This window comes from Pipra filicauda, unplaced genomic scaffold, assembly GCF_003945595.2.
Source record: "Pipra filicauda isolate LSUMZ 115617 unplaced genomic scaffold, ASM394559v2 scaffold167_size3244652_pilon, whole genome shotgun sequence".
NCBI classification, from domain to species: domain Eukaryota; kingdom Metazoa; phylum Chordata; class Aves; order Passeriformes; family Pipridae; genus Pipra; species Pipra filicauda.
This window is the reverse complement of record NW_024104184.1, coordinates 2,427,164-2,448,809: the sequence shown is the minus strand read 5'-3', so window position 1 is coordinate 2,448,809 and position 21,646 is coordinate 2,427,164. Positions and strand designations below refer to the sequence as shown.

General features: G+C 39.3%; 1 protein-coding gene across 4 annotated transcripts in view; it reads right to left on the bottom strand.

The window, feature by feature from the left end:
* The window catches only part of SRPK2 (SRSF protein kinase 2), a 142,508-nt gene that overhangs the window by 45,348 nt on the left and 75,514 nt on the right, over positions 1 to 21,646 (bottom strand). The gene's annotated exons all lie outside the window — the stretch shown is intronic.

Sequence of the window (21,646 nt, the reverse complement as noted above, 5' to 3'; positions counted from 1 at the left end):
ACTTACTCGCTGGCACAGCTTGGAAAAGACACATAACGTTTATAACCGGATACTGACAAGCTTTTAAAACTCTTGACAAGCAAATGAGACGTTAGACACATCTTCTTGAGCACAACTGAGAAGAAATACTTTTCAAAGAATATCAAGTTATGGAAAAGCTCCTGCCTGCTAGCTGAAGTAAGAAAGATCTCACTAACACAGAGCGAGAAACAATCTTCAAGGGACACTGACCCAAACCTTAATGCACTTCTCTGCATCTGTAGCTGCTGCTAAGACTATGGAAAGCTGTATCAGTATACAAAGTACTATACAAAAGAGCTATTACAAAATAAGAGAAAAAAATTAATCTTCCTAAGTAGCCTATGATGCATTCCCAGAACATATGCTTTAAGATACCATATACACCATATGCTTTAAGATGTGCTAAATAAAAAAAAACCAAACAAAATCAAACCACCAAACCCCAACACCGCCAGCCAAGAGATGTTCTTCTGTCTTGCAGCTCCATTTGGTTGTTTTTAAAAAAAAAACAACCAAAGAAGTGAAATATATTTTATATTTTATATCCTATTCTGACTAAGGCTGTACCTGGTATTTCTAAACACCTAAGAACTACTCGCATTTCGAAACTGAGTATTTTCAATACGCTTAAGTCCAGGGTTGAAGTGTACCTGTTTGTCAAATAATTTAGAAAAGCCTTCTCCAAACAGGTTGATGTTATTTTTTGTATTCATTCTTCTTACAAATAAAAAATATATACTTGCCAAATACATTTGCAAAGTAACTTCAAGCATCTGTACCATCGAAAGCTGCTTAAATTTATATCTACTTCAAATCTAACATGTCTGAAAAAGAGTATATTAACAGTATTTTGTCAATCATATGATAAAAAACCAGAAACCTAATTTTTCAGCACCTACAAAGAAAATTCAAATACTTCCTTGATCATGAGTGAAAACTGCATTTATCCCACTCCTAAGTCCTCTTCCTCATAATTCCCCCTTTTTCTTTTTAAACACCGCAATTGTTCAAGACAGACAGACAGACAGAGCATTTGGTGTCGAAGGGAACGCAGTTGGTCATAAATAAATTCCACTGGCAACATTCACCACCTGCACAGCAGCTGCTGTTATGCCTTCGCTTTAAAGGACATGGCTGAAAGTTGTAAGCACTCCAAATTTATGTGCCTGCTACCCCTCCCAGATACTAAAATTCTTCAGTCAAGAAATGGTTAGATTTAAGAAGGAGTATTTTGAACTAAGTTATTATGAGAAATCTAACCAAACAAATAAATTTACATAATTTTTAACCACGTAAAGCTTTCAACAGAATAGAAGAGAGAGAAGGGATCCATTTGTAGGATAAACGATAAATACATTTGCACGTGCTCCTACTTACATAAATTATGCTGGGTTTTTGCCTTCCTGTTTGGCTCCCAACAGATGTCTCTATATGGTACATAGCAAGGCAAGCAAACCACAAGAGGAAGGTGCAGCAGATTCTCTGACCAGTTACTCTTACTACAAACCAGATTTCTGGCCCTCCAGCAGCCTGGTTTCATGATGTCAGCAAGCTGACAACACCAATGCCTGGTCTGATGTTGGCAGAAATCTTTACTTAAACGAATTATCATATAAGGATCTACAATTACAAACCTTAAAGATGATTTTGGATACACAGATCAAGAACTAAGAACATTTAAAAATTAAAAATTAACAGCTGGACTCGATGACCTTAAAGGTCTCTTCCAGCCTAAATGATTCCATGAGCAAGAAGGAGAATGCACAGTAAAACAGTCTGCACTTCATCAATATATCTGAAAGAATTGTGTGTCAGGAAACACAGTGCTTGGACTCCTTGCTGTACTATCATTTTACTTTATTCTGACCACAAGTATCCATGTTATTTTGGTCACGTGAGATGGTACAACTATAGAAAAGGCCAGGGTAGAGTAGGGCAAATGCAGTACAGGGGTTGTAAGTTCAAAAATCCACTGAAATTGTGCCGATTTTGTCTTTAAAGATAACAACTACTTACTCTATTCACACAATAAAAGCAATATTTTAAAGAGAATCAGAAGCATTTCTGGAATGGACATTCAAACATTTTGTCACTCATTTTCAAATAAACATCAAGTCATACCAAGAATCTCCCTATGAGAGAGAAAGGAAGTGGACAACACAAGATTTGTAAAAAAAAGGTTAAACTTATTCCTAAGGAAATAGGTTAAGAAGACAGGGTTGCTTCTGAGTCTTTCTCAAGCTACTGTATTTGATTTTGGTTTGAAAAGGGTTATTTTTTTTTTTCCTGTCTTCAATCCTAGCTGATTTTGGTATTCAGGAGTGTTTTCCTACTCTCCTTTGTGCACATCAGGAAGGAAGGAAAGATATCACCTTATTTCCTTCTGGAATTATTTATGATTTTTATCTGCAAAGAACAAAACACTGCTTTAAACTGAGGAAAATCTTTGATTTGCCCTTTTAGCTTTGCTTGCACCTTTTGAAAAAAATCAAATATTAGTACAGAAAGATGAGTGAAGGAAAGAAATGCTGCTAAGTTATATCAGCCTGACTGCAATTCTGCACTCTTGCCTTATTTTGCTGGGTTTTTCCTTCAGTTTAGGATTCTTAGCAAGAGATTCTTATTGTTCTTTCATTTTGTTCACTTTTACTTTCCTGGGGTCTAAGTAAAGATCAAGTTTTAAACACTTGACTTGGCTGCTTAATTTCTGCCTACAAGTTGAATAACTCATCCTGGCATCACCAATCTTGCTCTTCTGCCAATACACAGTTTCACCATTTTAGGCAGGACATCAGGCAATGAGAGCTCCAGTTTTGCCATTTCTTAGTATCCCCTTTATTGAATCACAAAGATAAGCTATGATGAATGTTCCAACAATGTTTTAATTTGCAGTTTATGGCATGAATATATATTTTATTCAGCTTAGATTTCATTTTTTCCAGTATAGAGTTTGCGAAAATGTGAATTATTTTTTCTTGTAAGTGGACTTCAAAACATCATTTATACTAAAAATCCAGTCATTAAGAAAGCTGTGAGCAATAAACAAGTATGTAACCTGCATTTCCTTTTCAGAAATACAATTGTCAAATACTATCATAATATAACAAGCTATTCAACAGCTGTGTTGTTTCAAGTTATTACTCTTTCTTATTCCTAAAATGTTGTTATGTAATGATATGCTTTAGGTAACACATACATGCAGAGATAAATATTAAATTTGTTTTCCTTTTTTTTTGAAGTAATCACTTGGTACTCTGTGGTCTACCACCATTAGGTTATTCATCACCATCCAAGCATAAACACTTAATTAATAGAAGATGACACACCATTTCTAGACTCACAGTATTCTGCCAGCAGGTATGCAGAGAACTGACCATCTCCACAGGCTACAACGACAAACCTTATGACTGTCTTGAAAGAAACATTACAAAAATTAGCAAACATTAATCAGCATGTTTTGTCTTTTAATTACTGCCTTTTCAATGGAAAAAATAAATTTACAGCAAAGTCCAATCAAAATACAATTAAATCCTATTTTTAACCTGCTCTTAGAGGGAATGCTTAGTAAAAAGACAAAAGAAAAGTTGATGCATTTATCTTCTACAGTGAAGTTGAAGCAAAATACGTCAAAACCCTCCATGGAGTCTCATAAAAAATCAACTGCCCACTGTTATGAAACACAAAATTAATGACAACTTAATTTTACTGTTCTCCATCATGGACATGGTGCTCCATGTTCCCACTGGGGAACAGCCAACAGTAAAAGTAATTTCCCTAACATTAAAACCTGGAAATTCTGGGAAAAGTATACTATGAGAAGTTCAGGAAGAACTGTTCAGGTTTTTTGTTGTTGATGTTGTGGGGTCATTTGCTAGTCTTCTGTTCTGGAAAAGTTAAAACAAGAGTAGTGAGGGTGATTAAAATCACAAAATGCCTTCCATATGGGAGGTATCTGAACATACCAAAACTCTTCAGCCAGGAAAAGAGACAGCAGAGAGCTACAAAATCTTGAGAGGCACAGAGAAAGCAAATAGGAAATAGCTGTCCACTGGCCGCTCCTCACACAAACTGAGCCAAGGTGACATAAAATGGAAATAAAAAAACAGTCATGCGATATGATGTTAAAAACTAAAACCACCTTTTCTCCTCGGATATCATGGATAAGAGAAGTTAGTTTCAAATAGGGCTCAGAAAAACTCCTGGAAGAAAGATCAGCTAACAGCTAATGCAAAAACCCCTTGGACTCACGAAGCCCATCAGCCTGAGACCAATGGATTTGGAAGAGCGTTCAGCACATGGGGGCCCAACCCTGTGCTCTTCCCCAGGCAACTGCTCCTGGCCAGAGGGAACACAGATGCACCTTGGGCCTGTGCTTGTGCAGACACATCACGTTCAGACATTCCTTTCTCTTCCTCAACAAATAAATGATTTCCTTTACTAAAAAACAAAACAGACTTCAGGCCTCTTTATCCAAAACTCTCATAGACAAAAATTATGTTTTTATTATCAAATAATGGATAAGAATGTATTGCAGGCTATTTGTTCTATACAAGATTACCTGAAGAAATCCTCATGTTCCCCACGGGGAACAGGCATATAACAGCGGGAGTCCTTCTCTAGGAACACTGCACTGTACACGTGGGGACTAATTTTAAGTAAACAGCTTTACCTCGAATGTAGCTAAAAACTGCAACTTGATTCTTCTACCTTCAGGAAAACAGATTATGTCAAACAAAAAAAAAATCGGGAGGGAGACAAAAATTGGTTGGATTAAGCTAGGAACTACCTCAATCAGAGAGGAAAACAAAACTTCCCTTCAGATTTTCAGATGAGCACAACCAGACATTTTTTTGCTAACAGAAAATGCAATTAAAATTAGGTTAAATGACTTCATATATTTAATTCAATAAAATATGGAATAAACTATATTCTAACAATGTTATTAACCTCCTGACATGTCCACAGAGGCTCTTTAGGGAATTTCAATCTGAAGACGTAAAAAGAGGAAGCAAGGGGGAGAGTGAGCATCAGAAGAAATGTGCTGTAAGGCTCCTGAGAGATGTGAGCTTCACAAAATCTACCAGTGGGTGTGAGTCCATCGGGAAGGAGCTCCAGCTATGCTTCTCTCCAGCTCCAGAAGGCAAAATCTTTCATGCTCCCGGGCGAGGCTTGCAGGTGCTGGAGAGTTTAAAATCTGAAATCTCTATACGCAAGTTTCCTCCAGCTGTTATTAATTATCTTAAAGACTCAGCTGTTTGGATCTCTTTCTCCTTTGTTCAAATGGTGTCTGTTTTACGAGCTGAACTCTTGCCTGCTCTTTTTTTCCAAATGCAAATTCAGTTTAATTAGACAGGTGCCTTGTAACAGTGAGCTCTTTGAACCGGAGGCAGCCTTAAATGGAGGCTTTCTAAATAAATCCACACACATAAAACAAGCAACAAAAACAGAAGAAAGATCAAAACAACTTTGAAGTTCTTGCTCAAGGAACAAAATGATGTTGCATATTTCAAGTAAGATTTTAAATAGGCTATAATCCTGAATAATTATAAAATTTAATAGCCATGATCAATTATTTGTAATTTAATAATTATTTTTAATTATGCCAGAGGTCATCTTACTGTTTTTAGAAACAAAGTTTATAAATACAGAAGGAAACAGAGCATAAAGAGATATGTTTTTAACTAACTCCAAGAAATTGTTAATGTGAACTTCCAGGGACAGCTTTTATTTACACGAAAAGCACTATCTATGTTCTTATTCTAGTGCAAAACTGTACTACAATCTCCAATTCTACAAAACTTACGCATAAAAAGTGAGAGTGCTGGCATGTCACATGACTGAAAGAGTTTCTACATCTGGTCATTATTAAACAAAATCATCATTCCTGCTGGGACTGTTAACATTCCTTTGAAAGATACCATCCTACCATCAAACACTAACAGAAGCACCAGTAAAAAACCCCTCCTGGAACGGAGCAGGCTAAGACATGGTAGCTTTTGTAACCTCAAACACAGAATGAATTTTTCATTCCCATCTTGCTTATTAGCCTTTTGGAGGCCACCTTGGGCTTGAATGCACACTCAAAATCCAAGTAAAATGGCAAGGAACACTGCCTTCTTCCATTCAAAACAACGGGTACTATAAATAAATGCCATTTCACGCAGCAAGCACTGCAGTCTTACCATGCTACCGCCCCAGCCCAGCATCACAGGAAGAACACACGGCCAAGGGCAGAGCTGAGGGGCCCCAGGAGCAGCCTACCCTTACATCAAATCACATCTAGGATGAAGCAATAAAGTCTGCCAGGTTTAGGAGGCAGCTCTTACGGCCTTTCTCTGACACTAAGTTACATCAAGTTCCCAGAAGTAACTGATTTCAAGCTCTGAAAGTGAGTCCCAAACGAAATTTTGTTCTCAAACACATGCAGTTCTGTTAAAATGTTCTTAAGACAGTACACATGAAGCCAATTCTATCTAAGAAGCCTGAGTCTTGAACTTGCCAAGGTAATATGTTTTCCTCCTCAAATACTGTTTTTCTTGCAGACTTGTACTTTCCAGACGAGTCATCCATTACAGACTTGCAGAGGGAAAAAAGTCAACAGTTAAAAAAAAAATCCAGACCCAGCTGGCAAAACAAAAAGAAAATATGTAGATATACACTCAGTAGCTTTCACCCTACCCATATTTCTAGTCACCAGTAAAGCATTATAAAGGCTGAGAATGTTAAACTCTTAGAACATCTTGAGTTGGAAGGGACCAACCAGAATCATCCGGCCCAACTCTTGGCCCTGCACAGGACAGCCCTAAGAATCACACCATGTGCCTGAGAGCAATGTCCAAACTCTTCCTGAACTCAGAAAGCTTGGTGCTGTGACCACTTCCCTGGGGTTCCAGTGCCTGGAACCCCAGTTCCAACTACCCTCTGGCTGAAGAACCTTTTCCTAATATCCAACCTAAACCTCCCCTGACTCAGCTTCATGCCATTTCCTCGAGTCCTGTCACTGGTCACAAGAGTGAAGAGATCAGTGTCTTCCCCACCGCTTCCCCTTGTGAGGATGTTGAAGACCTCAGTCCCCTCTTCTCCAGGCTGAGCAGAACAAGTGACCTCAGCCTCTTCTTCCAAGGTTTCCCCCTCTAGACTCTTCACCATCTTCATTGCCCTCATTTGGACATTTTTTAATCACTTTATTCCCTTCTTATATTGTGGTGCCCAAAACTGTACACAATACTCAAGGTGAGGCCTCACCAGCGCAGAGCAGAGCAGGACAATCCTCTCCCTCACCCGGCTGGCGATGCTTTGCCTGATGCCCCCCCAGACAAGGTTGGCCCTCCTGGCTGCCAGGGCACTGCTGGCTCATATTCAACTTGCCATTGACCAGGACCCCCAGGTCCTGTTCCGTGGTGCTGCTCTCCAGCCTCTCATTTCCCACTCTGTATGAACATTCAGGGTTGCCCCATCCCAGGTGCAGAATCCGGCACTTGCTGTTGTCAAACTTCCTATGGCCGGTGACAGCCCAGCCCTCTACTTTGTCAAGGTCTCTCTGCAGGACCTCTCTGCCCTCAAAAGCTCCTCCCAATTCAGTATCATCAAACTTACTTAGTATTCCTTCGAGTCCTGTGTCCAGGTCATTTATAAAGATGTTGAAGAGCCTAAAACAAAGCCCTGCGGAACCTCACTAGTGACCGGCTGCCAGTTTGAAGTCACCCCATTTGCTAAAAGCCTTTGCACCCGACCTGTGAGCCAATTGCTCACCCACCACATGGTGTGTTTATCCAGCTGTGTGCTGGACATTTTGTCCAGAAGGATCCTGTGAGAGACAATATCAAAAGCTTTACTAAAGTCCAAAAAGATTACATCCACTCGCGTCCCTTGATCAATGAGGTGGGTTACCTTGCCTTAAAATGAAATTAAGTTTGACAAGCAGGACTTTTCCCTCATGAAGCCATGCTGGCTGTGACCAATGATTGTGTTGACTTCCAGGCGGTTTTCAGTAACTCCCAGAATCATCTCCATAACTTTTCCAGTCATTGAAGTGAGGCTGATAAGCCTGTAGTTTCCAGGGTCATCCTTCTTGCCCTTCTCAAAAATTGGGACATTTACCAGTTTTTGGTCATCTGGGAGCTCTCCAGATTCCCAAGACCATTCAAAAATCATTCAGAGAGCTCTTGCAATGACATCAGCTAGCTCTTTGAGGATTCTTGTATGAATCCCATCAGGCCCCATAAACTTATAGGGATCCAGCTGCAGCTGCAAATCCCACAAAAGTTCAGGGTCAACTGGGAGCCAATCACTGTCACAGCCATGTTCCTCCAGCTCAGGACACTGGCACCTCCTTAGCCCGTCATCAGTGTTGAAGAACAAAGCAAAGAAGACGGAATTAAATATCTCTGCCTTGTCTATGTCTCCATTTGTGAGCTGACCACCCTAATCCTGTAACAGGTCCATGTTATTTCTGCACTGCCTTTTGCTATTGGTGTGTTTAAAAGAGCCCTTTTTAATGTCTGCCACAGTGCTGGCCAGCTTCAACTCCAATTGAGCTTGTATGGACAGTGACCAGCTGCCTTTGTATCGAACAGACTTCTGACTTACTGCTTGACATGGTACAGAGCCCACCTGTGTCTCCATTGTAATGGGAAGTTGAGAGTCTCGAGACTGTAGGGTCTCTCAGAACATCTCTCACTCAATTTCTCTCTGATTCTCACGAATCCTGCACAGCCTGCTTAACTCCTCCTGTAAGTCCTTAACCCAGTAACACAGTTTGTCAGCAACAACACACCTTCGTCAGCCCCAGCCTCACAGAGAGGTATCAGGCACTGTTGGCAACTTGAGACCTGAAGAGCTACATCTACCATCAGCTCTGTCTGGGTGGAGGCCTCTGACACAGCTGATGCAGTGACTCCAGCAGCTACCGGGGAACGAGCTCTGCAGCATGACCAGACCATACTGAGCGAGTGTTCGCTACAAAGACTGGGGACGAAGCCGCCCTATGTGCCCTTCTGCACCAACTACTGAGTCTGTCCACTGCCTCTGTTAGCTGCTCCCAGACATCACGAACTGGTGCCCGGTTCCTGGGTTGCAGGTACTTGATTCTTTCACTCAGCCAGTGGAATGGCCTCCTATGGACAGGAGCCTTTCCTCTCACCTTGTTTGCCTGCTGTGGTTTCTTGCACTTCCTAGGGACTGCATTTTATAGGCATGGGAGTGCATTCACTGTGTTTCAATCTCCTATTGCTGCTCTGGCAACACCCAAACCTCATCAGTAGCTCCCACAAGAGCTTTTGCTAAAAAATATTAAGAAATTCCAAAGAGCCAAAGAGGAGAAACACAGTTGTCATAAATCCATGGACTATGTACTGATCAGTGGAGAATACAGTTTCTTATACATGTATCCTAACACGTCAAGATGAAACCTCCACCTGAAGTAAGTCAGATAAGGAATATCGCTCCAATGAAATGATAAAAACCTAGTTAAAAAACATAAAAACCTAGTTAAAAACCAAGCCAGTCTCATAAACCACACGTGAAGCTTCACCTTCTTCAAATCCTCTTGCAACAAGAGTCCCTTCTCATGCTGCATGACTCCTTCCTCCCTCTGTGTGCAGGTACCTCCACTTCTGACCATTAAGACGACCTGAAGAAAACACTGGCAGGCAGTAACAGAAATGGTCCCTATTTTGACTTCTTCTTCCTCTCCCTATGGCTGTGTGATGGATTACTTTTAACAGAATGACTCACGAGTGTAAAAACAGAAATTAATTTTTGACTTTCTTTTTGGCTTATTGTGTTGTAGTATTTAATTTCTGCCTTTCTCTTTCGCATGTTAAATTATAGTGTCTTTAGTCTTTCTATTAATAAGATATATTCCGAAAACATGCTCTTGCTGCTTCAGTATGCAAGAGTTGCCAGTGTACCCTAGAGTTGCCACTAGCAACAAATTTTCAACTTCTGAAGGAGAGGGGGAAGAAGCACTTGCTGCTCTTCAACAGCCCTATCTGCCTCTGGAACAGTTAACAGATTTAACTTAATTTGGCATCAAAACCCCTTAAGTCACTGACCCTTTCAGATCAAATACAGACTTAAATATGAATTAATAACTAAATTAAAAAATACGGGATTTAGTCTTTTTCACAATACAGCAACTCCCTTAGAGTTAATATAAACATACACATACTACAAGGAAGCATATCTTCTATTTATATGGGTTAGAAACCATATGAAGACAACTGTGATAATCTTAAGCAACATGAACCAAAATAAATCAACAAGTGCAGGGTTTCCCACCCCTTTTCACCTATTTTAACGGTCTAGTTGAAAAGATTTCATAGGAACAGTGAAATTGTAACCCTTCACTCCACAACAAATGCAGTCAGCAGCAGGGGATCTCTTGCCCTTTTTTTTGACCCCAAAACCACCATGGTAAAATGTCATCCTGACTTCAAGTGATCATCTAGGGCAAAAAGGTATTTTTCACATCCATGCTTAGTTAATGTTTAGAAGAGCCATGTTAGTGCAAGTGCACCATGCTCTGGATTATGTCTGGGAACTCAATTCTACAGGCAATGAGAAAAGGGTAAGCAGACAGGCATTTTGGACAGGACAAACACTGAGGGACATTAACTGGCAGGTGAAAAAAACAGAGCCTGAAGCAACAAGGCTTCCTGACTAAGACAGCAATTAGAGAAACCTCTCTGTCTGCAGCAAATACAAACCATTGCCGCAATGAAAAATTCTGATTGCACTGGCTGGAACTCTACTGATACCAAACATCACCTTATTAACCTTGCTTTCAAGAAGCTGGAACAAACACTTTACATGTACTGTCTACATTAACAATCCTAACTGCTTTTCACTAACAAGTTCTCTTTCAAAACAAAAGATTGATCTCAACCTTCCTAAAAACGTACAACCCTCCTCCCAAAATTCCAAATGCCAAGATCATCTCTCCTCTATATTTCAACAAATCTCTTCACAATTCCTACTGGCATTTTATGAAAGTACCAATGCCTGCACTGTAGTGTCAGTAAATAATAAGAACAGGCAATTTAAAACTTTTAAACTTAATTATTAGTCATAAGTTGTAAAGATGACTATCATTCAAAACATTTTGCTAGCATTCAAAGGTTCCTAAAATTCTTCCATTTTGGGTATACATGGCCATAAGTGCAATATATGAAATGCCTTCTTTGAGTTTCTCTCTGTATATTGTTCTTTCATGTTAATTTAAGCATCGATTTTCCTAACAGAAGTAAAAGCAGCAAAGAGATTGCCGAGTCCAGGCACAGTCAAAAGCGAGCAAATGGAAAAATCACATATGTGTTTTTCACAAAAACGCATTCTCACCTAAATACAGAAAATAATGAGCAGCTGGTTTTAACCCTTTATTTGATCTTTTGTCTTTTTATTTGGATAATTCTGATAAACTGATCTAGAAGAAAACCCAAGTTCCTTGGGATAAAAAGTATCTTTTTTTAGGTGCCTAGATCTTTGAAGACTTTTTTCACTTTTCATACTTCTTAATGCAAAACTTACAGTTATCTCTTGCCCAACCACCTTATAGAACACAGTGTATTTTATTTTATTCAAATGTCAAAACAACACATTTCCAAAAGCCTTTGCATTCAGCATGCTCTCCTGTCATATGTTCCCTCAATGAAAAGGTCGTCACTCTCAGTCCCTAGGATTCCTCCATGTGCCCTTTGCCTTTCCAGGTGTTTCCAGGGAAATGCCTTTCTGTTCCTTATTCCCATCAATCATTTGTCCTGTGGCTTGTAGAGCCCCTTTTGGAGTTTTCCACTATTTTCGAAGCTTGCAAGTGAAAGGTCTTTCATTTGACAGGATCTTCAACAAGCAGCAGCTGTTTCAGGAGCGTTAGGAAAGTCATCCCAGTATTACAGAGCCCTGTCCAGCTGGCTTGGATGAGGCAGTTTTGGATACCAAATAGTGTGACAATTCATGATGAGATTTTCAGAACCTCTTTTGTGTCAGCAAGTCTGAAAATAAGGGTTATCAGACCATCTGACTCATCCCAGCCTTGGCATGCTTTACCTCACAGCATGGATGCTGGATGACTCACTTATTGGAATATTCCTATTTCCAAGAGCAAGACAGAGTGTCATCAGTGGTAGAAAAGCACTCAAGGAATCCCAGCTCTTCTGGTATCCCAGATGAACCGTCTCCCTAGTAGAGAAGATGCAACTCCTAAAGATGCACTTGCCTCCTAGGGTGAGGTCTTTCCATATCCTATGCCTTGATACCAGAACATTGTGAATGAAGCTTCCCCTACCAGGTCAGTAAACTGAATGGCCCAGGAAAGGAATCTCATCTTGTAAAGGTGAATTCTGGACCCAGTTTCCAGCAAGAAGTGGACAGCAGCTATTACTTCTGTGAGGTTACAGCCTTCAGTTCACCTCTTTTCCATGGGTAACTCCATCTCAGGGTTCCTTAGGGAAGGACAATGGTGTCTGCTGCACCTGACCACCACAAAGAGCTCTCTGAAAAACTGAAGAACCTTCCTATTTCAGGTTTCAAAAGTCAAATGTCCAGGATAATTGGCATGGCACAGTAAAGATCAGAAATACTCTGGTGCTGAATCCTAACAACAGTAAAGGATGGTGACATCATGACCTCAAACCTACGACATATTTCAAGCAGAAACTAAGGTCCAAGGAACATGGCAAGTTTACCGCTGCTGAAAATGGAAATGTTAAGGTGTTATCTTGGCGACAAAGCTTCTGATCTGACTGGTGCTAGAACTCTGACACACTACCTATGTTTGTAATGTACTGCCATGACTTTCTCTGAGTCAGTGCCAAAGGCTGCTAAAGTCTACTCTGCAACTGGCTCAGTAATCGGACGTGCCTCAGAGAAGTCTTCAAGAAGTTATGTAGACTATCAGCATGGAAAAGAGCTGAAGGAAACTCAGAGTTGAACCACTGTGTTTCAAGAGAAGAAGCTGAGAGGAACTGAAAGCATACCAGGCTCATCTCACCTTATGTACCTATAGTTCCTGCAAAAGTTGGTTTTCTTGTCCTAAATGAAGATATGTATATGCAGTCAGTGCCACTGTGCACATAGGCTATCACTGAGAGTTTTGATTTGCTAAACCTCTGAAAAGATAATAGCTGAAACACATGCTGATTGCAGGATGGGATGGAGATACTCCACTATAAAATGAGACACCTTTGAATCATCAGCATGACAAGACAGCCAAGCCACGGACAGCTGCAAAATGCCTCTGAGCTTAATCCTGATTGATAGTGTGGGTGCCAGACATAGGAAGAGGCTAATATTCCTCCATGAACATTTTATCTACTTGGATTTCTGCAAGAGTCCCAGCTAGGATAAATCAGTTCCCTTTAGACATTTGATGAATTGCTGCTAGGCAACATCAGACACAGACTAACTGTACAGTGCCAGGGTTGGGAAAGAAAGATGATGATTCACTGAGATGAACTGAGCCCTTCACACCTCTAAAGAATACTGATTCCAGCTCAGTTCATCTTCTCAGAAGGTTGTGACTTCTCAGAACATCCCACTTCATCGAGGCGGAGCAAGTACTTTGCATGTAGGAGGCATAAGGAAATGCAAAGAGAGCATATAATTGTTTAGGTCACAAAAGACCTTTAAGTCCAACCGTTAACCCAGCACTGCCAAGTCCACCACTAAGTCATGTCCCTAAAGTGCCACATCTACACATCTTTATAACACCTCCAGGGATGGTGACTCAACCACCCACTCAACACTCAAGATCAGCAAATCTTCACCCTAGTCCCATCAAAGATAAAAGAGAAACCACAGGCTTAAGAAATCCCTTCCCTTAATGACTCCTAGTACCCAAAAGAAGATCTAGTGTTTCAAGAAAGCTCCCCAACACCTTCAGAATGTACGTTTCTCACTCTTTTTCATTAATAACAAAGGAAAATACCTGAAGATCTCATCAATGTAGATATAATTCTCCAGAAATATAACCTCTATAGAAGTAAAGAAGCAGCCCTTTATTGTTTATTTTAAACACAAGCTTCACTTTCTTTACCTCTACACCAACTGATGTCTCAGGCTATCCCTATCAGCAATCTTCACAAGTTTGCAAAGACAGTTTGTAAAATCATGTCCCTAATTCTTCCATTTTCATCTGAATTCCCCTTTGGTATCTGTGTATCAGCTACAGTCATTTCTTGAACAAATAGTGATGACACAATACACGAAGAGGAAGTAAAAATAAGCAGGGAGGACCAATTGTGCAGAACTACTGGACAGTCTTCAGCAAATAAGGGGCATGAGGGGTCTGACTTCCTTATCGCTCTTAGTGATGGGGGTGAGGGAAATACAGGAGTCAGTCTCAGAGCTCTCCCCTAAAATCATGCCACAAGTAAAAAAAGGTATACTAAGTACCACTGAAAGATAACAGGTGGTTGAAATAACAAACAAGCAAGGATTATCTTTTGGAAACCCAGAGAAAATAAAGAAAATCTAAGCAACAGGATTGTCATTAAAAAAAAAAAATATTTTTCTGTAAGATCTCAAAGGCCTTTGTGAAAATTATTTTAAAAGAGTTCAGAAGGTGAAAACTAGAATGAAAAGGCCAGGAGACTAAGCCAAAATTCAGTCTGTTTTGTCCCTGTTCTGCCTCAGTACAAAACTTCCTTTGTCCTTAGTACAGAAGTCTCCTTGCTATTTCCATGTAAATACAGCAGTAATAATTGTGTATATATTTAACAGTGCTTTTCTGTAACGTTAGATAAAAATAAAAATTAATTTTCTATTGCAAACAGCAAACAATAGGTTTCAATTTCCATTGTTATATGGATGTACTTTTTCAGTAGATTTATAAAAATTGTTAAATGTTTTTGTGCCTTGAAATACATTTCCTGTCTAAAAATGTAGGTCTGCATCTCTTCCCTTGCATAAAAATACCAACCACAGCACAGCATCAGCCTTTCTCCCAGTGGCACCACGTTGCCATAGAAACTAGCCCTGATTTCTACTGCCAACATAGGTTCCGTGTAAGCAGGAAATGAGCTTAAGTAATATTTATATAATATGCAACAGAGAACATATATACAACATTTATAATTTCATTGGAGGCCTGCAGACTGGCTGAAGTGGCTTATAGAATTCTCAGACTGTTTCTATCAGACATTCAAAGTATATTTTTATTACTAGTCTTAAATTCACAGCATAGGAAATGCACACATATGTGGAATTTAGTATATTTTTTCTCCCTCTTGATTTCAATCAAAAAGACAGACAAGCTCTATAGTTCCTAAGTAAATAAAATCATGTGTTCTTGAATTGTACTGTGAATAAATCAGAATTTATCTTATTCCTTTAAGTGTAAGACAACCCCTCTGCCTTACTCCCAAAAAGCCATGACAGAAGTCTATAAAGGCTTTTTTTGTAACACAATCTGAAACAAAGGAAAGCAAACCTAACTTTCAGTATTCCCCTTCTTCTAATAGGATGGCTTGTCTTATTTTTCTCCCCACTCCTGTCCCCTTTAAAAATTTTTTCCTGTAAAAATAATTGCCATAAAAACACTGCCCCACAATTCTGGTTTGGGTTTGTTGGTGGTGGTGGTTTTTTTTCTGAATACAAGCTGTGTATGCCCAGAATCATAGAAGAGACCTCTGGAAGTCATCTGGTCTAACATCCTTGCTGCTTCAGCAGGACCACCTAGAGCCAGCTGTCCAGAACCATGTCCAGATGGCTTACTTGGAATATCTCCAAGGATGGAGACTTCACCTTTCAACCTTCAGCTTTCAACACCAGACATGAAATCGGGAGACACATTCAAACTTCTAAAGAGCAAACAACCCACTGGCCAATGCCAAAAAAACCTTTTCAATACCACAACAACTTTATTAGGCAGCTTACTGTAAAATGACAGAACAGAAAATACCTTTCAAGTCTATTTAAAGGGGTGGTAAATGCTGCAGACTGTTACATATAGAAGAAAAAAACCAAGTCTAATTTCCTCACCTCTCTTAGACTTTCTCAGAACACTTTTTCAAAGGTAACATGTTTTGAAAAGAACTACTGGTCTTAAACAATTTTTTTTTGTCTGCAAGAATTTCTGACTAGAAATATGAGAGCGGGAGACACAAAGGCACACACACATTCTCCACATGTAGACAGCCTAGGGAAGACTCTCAAAGGCTGATTCAAATTACTGATCTGCAGTAACTTGAACAATTTGAAACAATTTTTACTTCAAGTATCTAGTTCCCTTCTATGCCATAAAGCCAACACCCAAAGTCTATTAGTAAAGTCAAGTCTTACCCTCTTTCTCACCTATATAGCCTTTTTTTCCAAATAAAATGTTTTAAAGTTGCAAACATTAACTAGAATGAATCATCTTGAGACAGAAATCCATTGAAGAAGGAGAAGACGCAAGAACTTGAGCACAATGAAATTAGAAGAGCTATTCTAGGACAGATCAAAGATCCACATAGGCCAATAGCCTATATTTAGAAAAACAGCCACATGCACACGTTAAAGGAAAAGCATAAGAGCGAACTAAGCACAAAGGAATCCTTCCTTCCATAAGCAGTTCCCTGGTGTCCAACAAAAGGCAGCTCAGAGGCCACCTGATGGGATTCCTGTCTATTTAGTAACTCCTACCTGATGTTTATTCCACAAATCTGTCTATCCAGTTCCCTCTTGAGCAAATGGAAACTTCTAACATCTGTATAGTATGGCGTGAAATTCCAGAGCATATTTGTACCTTTTCAAAAAGATGATCATCTCCATGTTTGTAGTGTATCTGCCATGTCAGAGCTTCACCTGACATCCTTTGATTCTTGTCCCGAAAGCCTGCGAACACTCATTCTGCAGTCACCCTCTCCCTGGCACACAGTTTTAGAGACATCTACTGTACACCCTCTGCCATCTGTTTTTCAGCCTTGAAGAGTCCTACTCAATTTTGTCTTTCCTCCCAGGAAAGCTGCTCCATAATCCAAGATCCTCCCCTTCACTCTTCCCTGAACCCTGTCATGCTGTACCCTTTGTACGCAACACTCCACAGGTGACGTGTGAAGAGCTTAAATTTTGATATAATGACATTTTCTGCTGTGTTGTCCCCTGTTTTGTTCCTAATCCTGTATTTGCCTCTTCTTATCACTACTGAACAAAGCTGATGCTTTTATGAAACACCTATTTAAATGGTAGTTTCCTAAACAAATGCTATCACCTCAGAATCCATTATTTTATATGAAAAGTAATAGTTATTTTTCAATGTGCGTCACTTCGACATTTATTTAGGCTGAATTTCATTTGCCATTTTGGCACCCAAAATGCTGGTATGAATACAGCAAACTAGGTTTGATCTGCTTTTTTGACCAAGAACCACCAAGATAAAAAAGGAAAAGGAGAAATACATATGCTTCCACCAAATAATACAACCAAAATAAGTTTCTTTATATCTTCTGGAAAAGAAATAACTAGTTTAGATCAAAGTTCTTTTTCTTGTTTTTAACATATTAGGTCTATGACTGGCTGACAAAACTGTGACTCCCCAGAACTGTCTAATTATTTTCTAATGAGAGTGTGATTATGGTAAGAGTTATTTAGAACTTTAAATAGAAGTAGATTAATCAGTAGCTCTGAAAGGAAATGGCATTTCCTTTTAAAATATCATTTTATATAAAAATAATTATGTATCTCCTGAATTTTAAGTAAATAAGATTCTGGAATCATAAAGAGACCTGAAATTAAAAATATTTAGCAAAGTCATACACAAAGTCCCCTGCTCTGCTTTAGTTAACATCAGACAGCCCCGTAAAACATATACTTTGCAAAATAATGCAGAGAAGACATATTCTCTAAGATAATTTTATCTTTGGCTCAAAGACACTACACTCAGGTGTCATCTCTCTTGAAAAGAACACACACAATTTATCGGTATAACCTGGGGTTTCAAAATAGTCATCACATCCACGGGAATTCAAGTTTAAAGAAGAAATAATTGTCAATGACAGGAAGAAAGTATCAACATGAAAATACTAGATACTACAGACTAAATTAAAAGAGGAGAATAGTCTTCATCATTGCAACTCTGAAGCCATATGCCAGGAAGATAAAATATACCTACTTAGTTTAGAAAGGTGAGGAGACAATTAGAAACCTAGCCGACTGCAACTCTGTCTACAACAACGTCAGAAAAAAGAGGCAATTCACAAATTAGGTGAGTACTAAAAATAGGTATTTACCTTTGAATGAATAATGAGTTCTATATTAATAATAAACTTTAATACAAATAATTTTTCTTTTTTGGGGGAAATTATAACAATTGGGAAACAGGGCTATGTACGTATTTCACTGATAACTGTTTACACTCCCAGTACATTAATAAAATGAACCAAACATGTTACAAAAGTAAGTTTTGATCAGAAAAACAACACTTCTCTGAAAACAGCTGCACTAAAAATATCATAGTGACAAGAGGTAAAGGTAATCAAAAACAACTTTAACAGCAAAGCCCATGTGATTGATTTTATCTGTTTGCAGAAGCCTAGAATCAGTGCAGGCCAAAAAGCTCCAAGCTTAAAGCAGATTTTCGCTAAGCAGTCTAGAGAAGATTGCAGTTGCTTCAGGCAATTTATAAACTAGTAGAAGTCTTCCACATGTTTGTAGCAAGACAATATATTGAAAATTTTAAGTTTTGCAGTGTAGTATGTTTTATTTTTATTTATTATGATTGCAAGGAGGCCTGACTTTACAGTTATTTATTATTTTTCAGTTGATCAGAATATATTCAATTAAAAATACCCTACAAAATAGTAGCAAGCTGCAACTTAATCCAGTAACATAAAAAAGCAATTTTCCCTTCATTATTTCCTGTACAAACTGCTGTTCTCAGAGAGCCTGTTATTTACCTATGACTATCATTAAATAAAAAACAGAATATCTTTATGAATCATTAAAATTTATAAAAATGAATAATGAAACCATTCTAGTTTGAAAGCAACTGCTCCTTTGTGCAAATGAGAACTCTAGTACCAGAGTGACCATTGTTCAGATAGTCTGACATTCAACAGCATTCTCAGCTCTACCTTCCACAAAAGGAGTACCTTCCATTGCACATGAACACCAGACACATTTGTCAATACTGTCAGGAATTTTAACATCCACTAGGCAAAAGGATAATATCACTGTCATAAATACAACTAAATGAACAGGAATGAATCGTTAAGTGAAAACTGTATTTTAAATATAAAATACTTGTTTGCACTCAAATTTCATTGTAAACCTCAGGAAGTTTGCTCTGACTTCACTTTAAAGTTATTTTTCTTACTGTCAGATCCCCCTGGAAATAGCACCTTATATGCTAACACACACTCAATTAATTATATGTAGTTGAAGTGCTTTCAAAATATATTGCCTAATAATCAGATCTTCAATGACCAAAAGCAAAATTGTTATTATAAAGTGGGTTTTAAGCTCTGTGGGTGTTTGGCAGATTTTTTTTTCCCCAATATGTAGAATAAAATACAAGTCTAAGCTAGATCCTGCTGATCTTCAAGGCTTTACGCCCTTGTTGCCCACACAGAAGCAGCCCTGCAGCGTTTAACATCCTGCTTTGCAGACGCTGCTGAGCTCTCTGGGCTGGAAGTCAGCTTAAAGAAGACAGAGGTCCTCCATCAACCTGCACCTCAGGAAGTCCCCCATCATCCCCACATCACCATTGGCCAATCAGAGCTCAAATCAGTCCAACAGTTTAATTACCTCGGTAGCCTCATCTCCTCAGATGGTAAGATTGACGGAGAGATAGACAACAGGTTAGCAAAGGCATATAGTGCTTTTGGAAAACTCCACAAAAGAGTATGGCGTAATAAACACTTGAAGATCAGTGTTTACAGAGCCACAGTGCTGTCTACTCTCTTATATGGTTCCGAATCATGGGTCATCTACCGCCACCACCTGCGACTCCTAGAACGCTTCCATCAACGCTGTCTCTGTTCAATCCTAAACATCCACTGGTCAGATTATGTGACCAATACATCTGTTCTAGAGCAAGTAGTAGTCACAAGTATTGAGGCCGTGTTGCTGAGAACACAGCTGCGATGGGCAGGATATGTCTCAAGGATGAAGGACCACCGCCTCCCTAAGATCTTGCTTTACGGTGAACTTGCCACTGGCTGCCGCAACAGAGGAGCCCCGAAGAAAAGATACAAGGACTCCCTGAAACAACATCTCAGCCTTGGCCATATTGATCACCATAACTGGTCTACTCTGGCCTCCAATCGGGAGGCCTGGAGACACACCATCTATAACGCAGCTGTCTCCTTTGAGAACACACGCAGGATCACTCTCGAGGAGAAAAGGCAACGCAGAAAGAACTGTGTATTGCAGAATACACCATCTAAGGAGTCTTTCTGCTGTGCCTTTTGCAATCGGATATGTCTGTCACGTATTGGCCTCATAAGCCACCAGCGTGCCTGCAGCAAATGTGGATAGAGCCTTCCCAAATCTTCGTTCACAAAGCCCAGCCATGACTCACTCCATCCTCTCCTCACAGAGCCTTCAGCTGACCCAGCCCAGCTAGAGCAGAAAACAGTCATAACATATAAACAGGAAGATACATTCACTTATTTCCTGTATATTTTCTGACTCTGCTAAATGTTTAGATCAATTAAAGGAAAACAGAAACGTCAGAAATGTGACTTAGCTCATGTTTTCTTGCCTGGGTTTGAACTGTGACTGAAAACTGCAGCTTCCATGGCCTTCATCCAGAGAAAGGCTTATGGTTCAAGAGTGAAAATCATAGTAACAAGAGTAAGTACAAAGATTTTGCCTCAGTTCAGAGGCAAAAAACCCTACACTGTTTTGCCCTTTCAGCCTCTGCCGCTCCTTTTTTTACCTTTATTTCAGGCATTTATCTACGGTAAGTGTTTAGCACTTAGTTAAGTAATACACTATCCCCATGAAAATAAACCATAACCTTCCTCACAAAGTGTCAGGAGTTTTGCAAGGTATAGGCTGGTTAAGTTACATAAATATTGGGTTTGCTGAACAGTGTTATAATATATACAAAATTATTTTTATAGAATTAAATGCAACTGTGAATTTTATATTCATTCATCCATGTCACAGAGTCAGACAGTGAAAACAGAGAAGCAAGGGTGCCATATCAGCAGTGACAAGGACCACATGAGAGCAGCCCCTGCCCCTTGTCACCAGCAGCAGAGGTTCTCCTTTGGCATTTTCTACAGCATTACGGATTCTCTAAGTACCTTTACTGTGATGCTGCTGATTCAGAGCTAGAGAACAGACTTATTGGTTGCCAAGATGGCCAAGGCACCTTCCCCTTGCAGCATTCTCTCTCCTACTTTTCTATCACTCAGGTTAATGGTTGTACCCATGTTACCTATCAGAGACATTCCTTGCATTTGTATCAGAGCATGTAAATCAAAAAAAAAAAGAAATCAAAACAGTGGCACATATCAGGCTCAAAGTTCTTCGAGCGAAAATTTAATAAACTCTAAACAGGAATAAATTGCTTCAGGAAATACTTCCTTCACTTTTTCAATATCCATTGCGTTCTATAATGACTGCATAGGAGACCCAACCATTACAATTTTATTTATTTACTGTTTCTCAACAATGGCCTATGAAAAAATAATCTGCA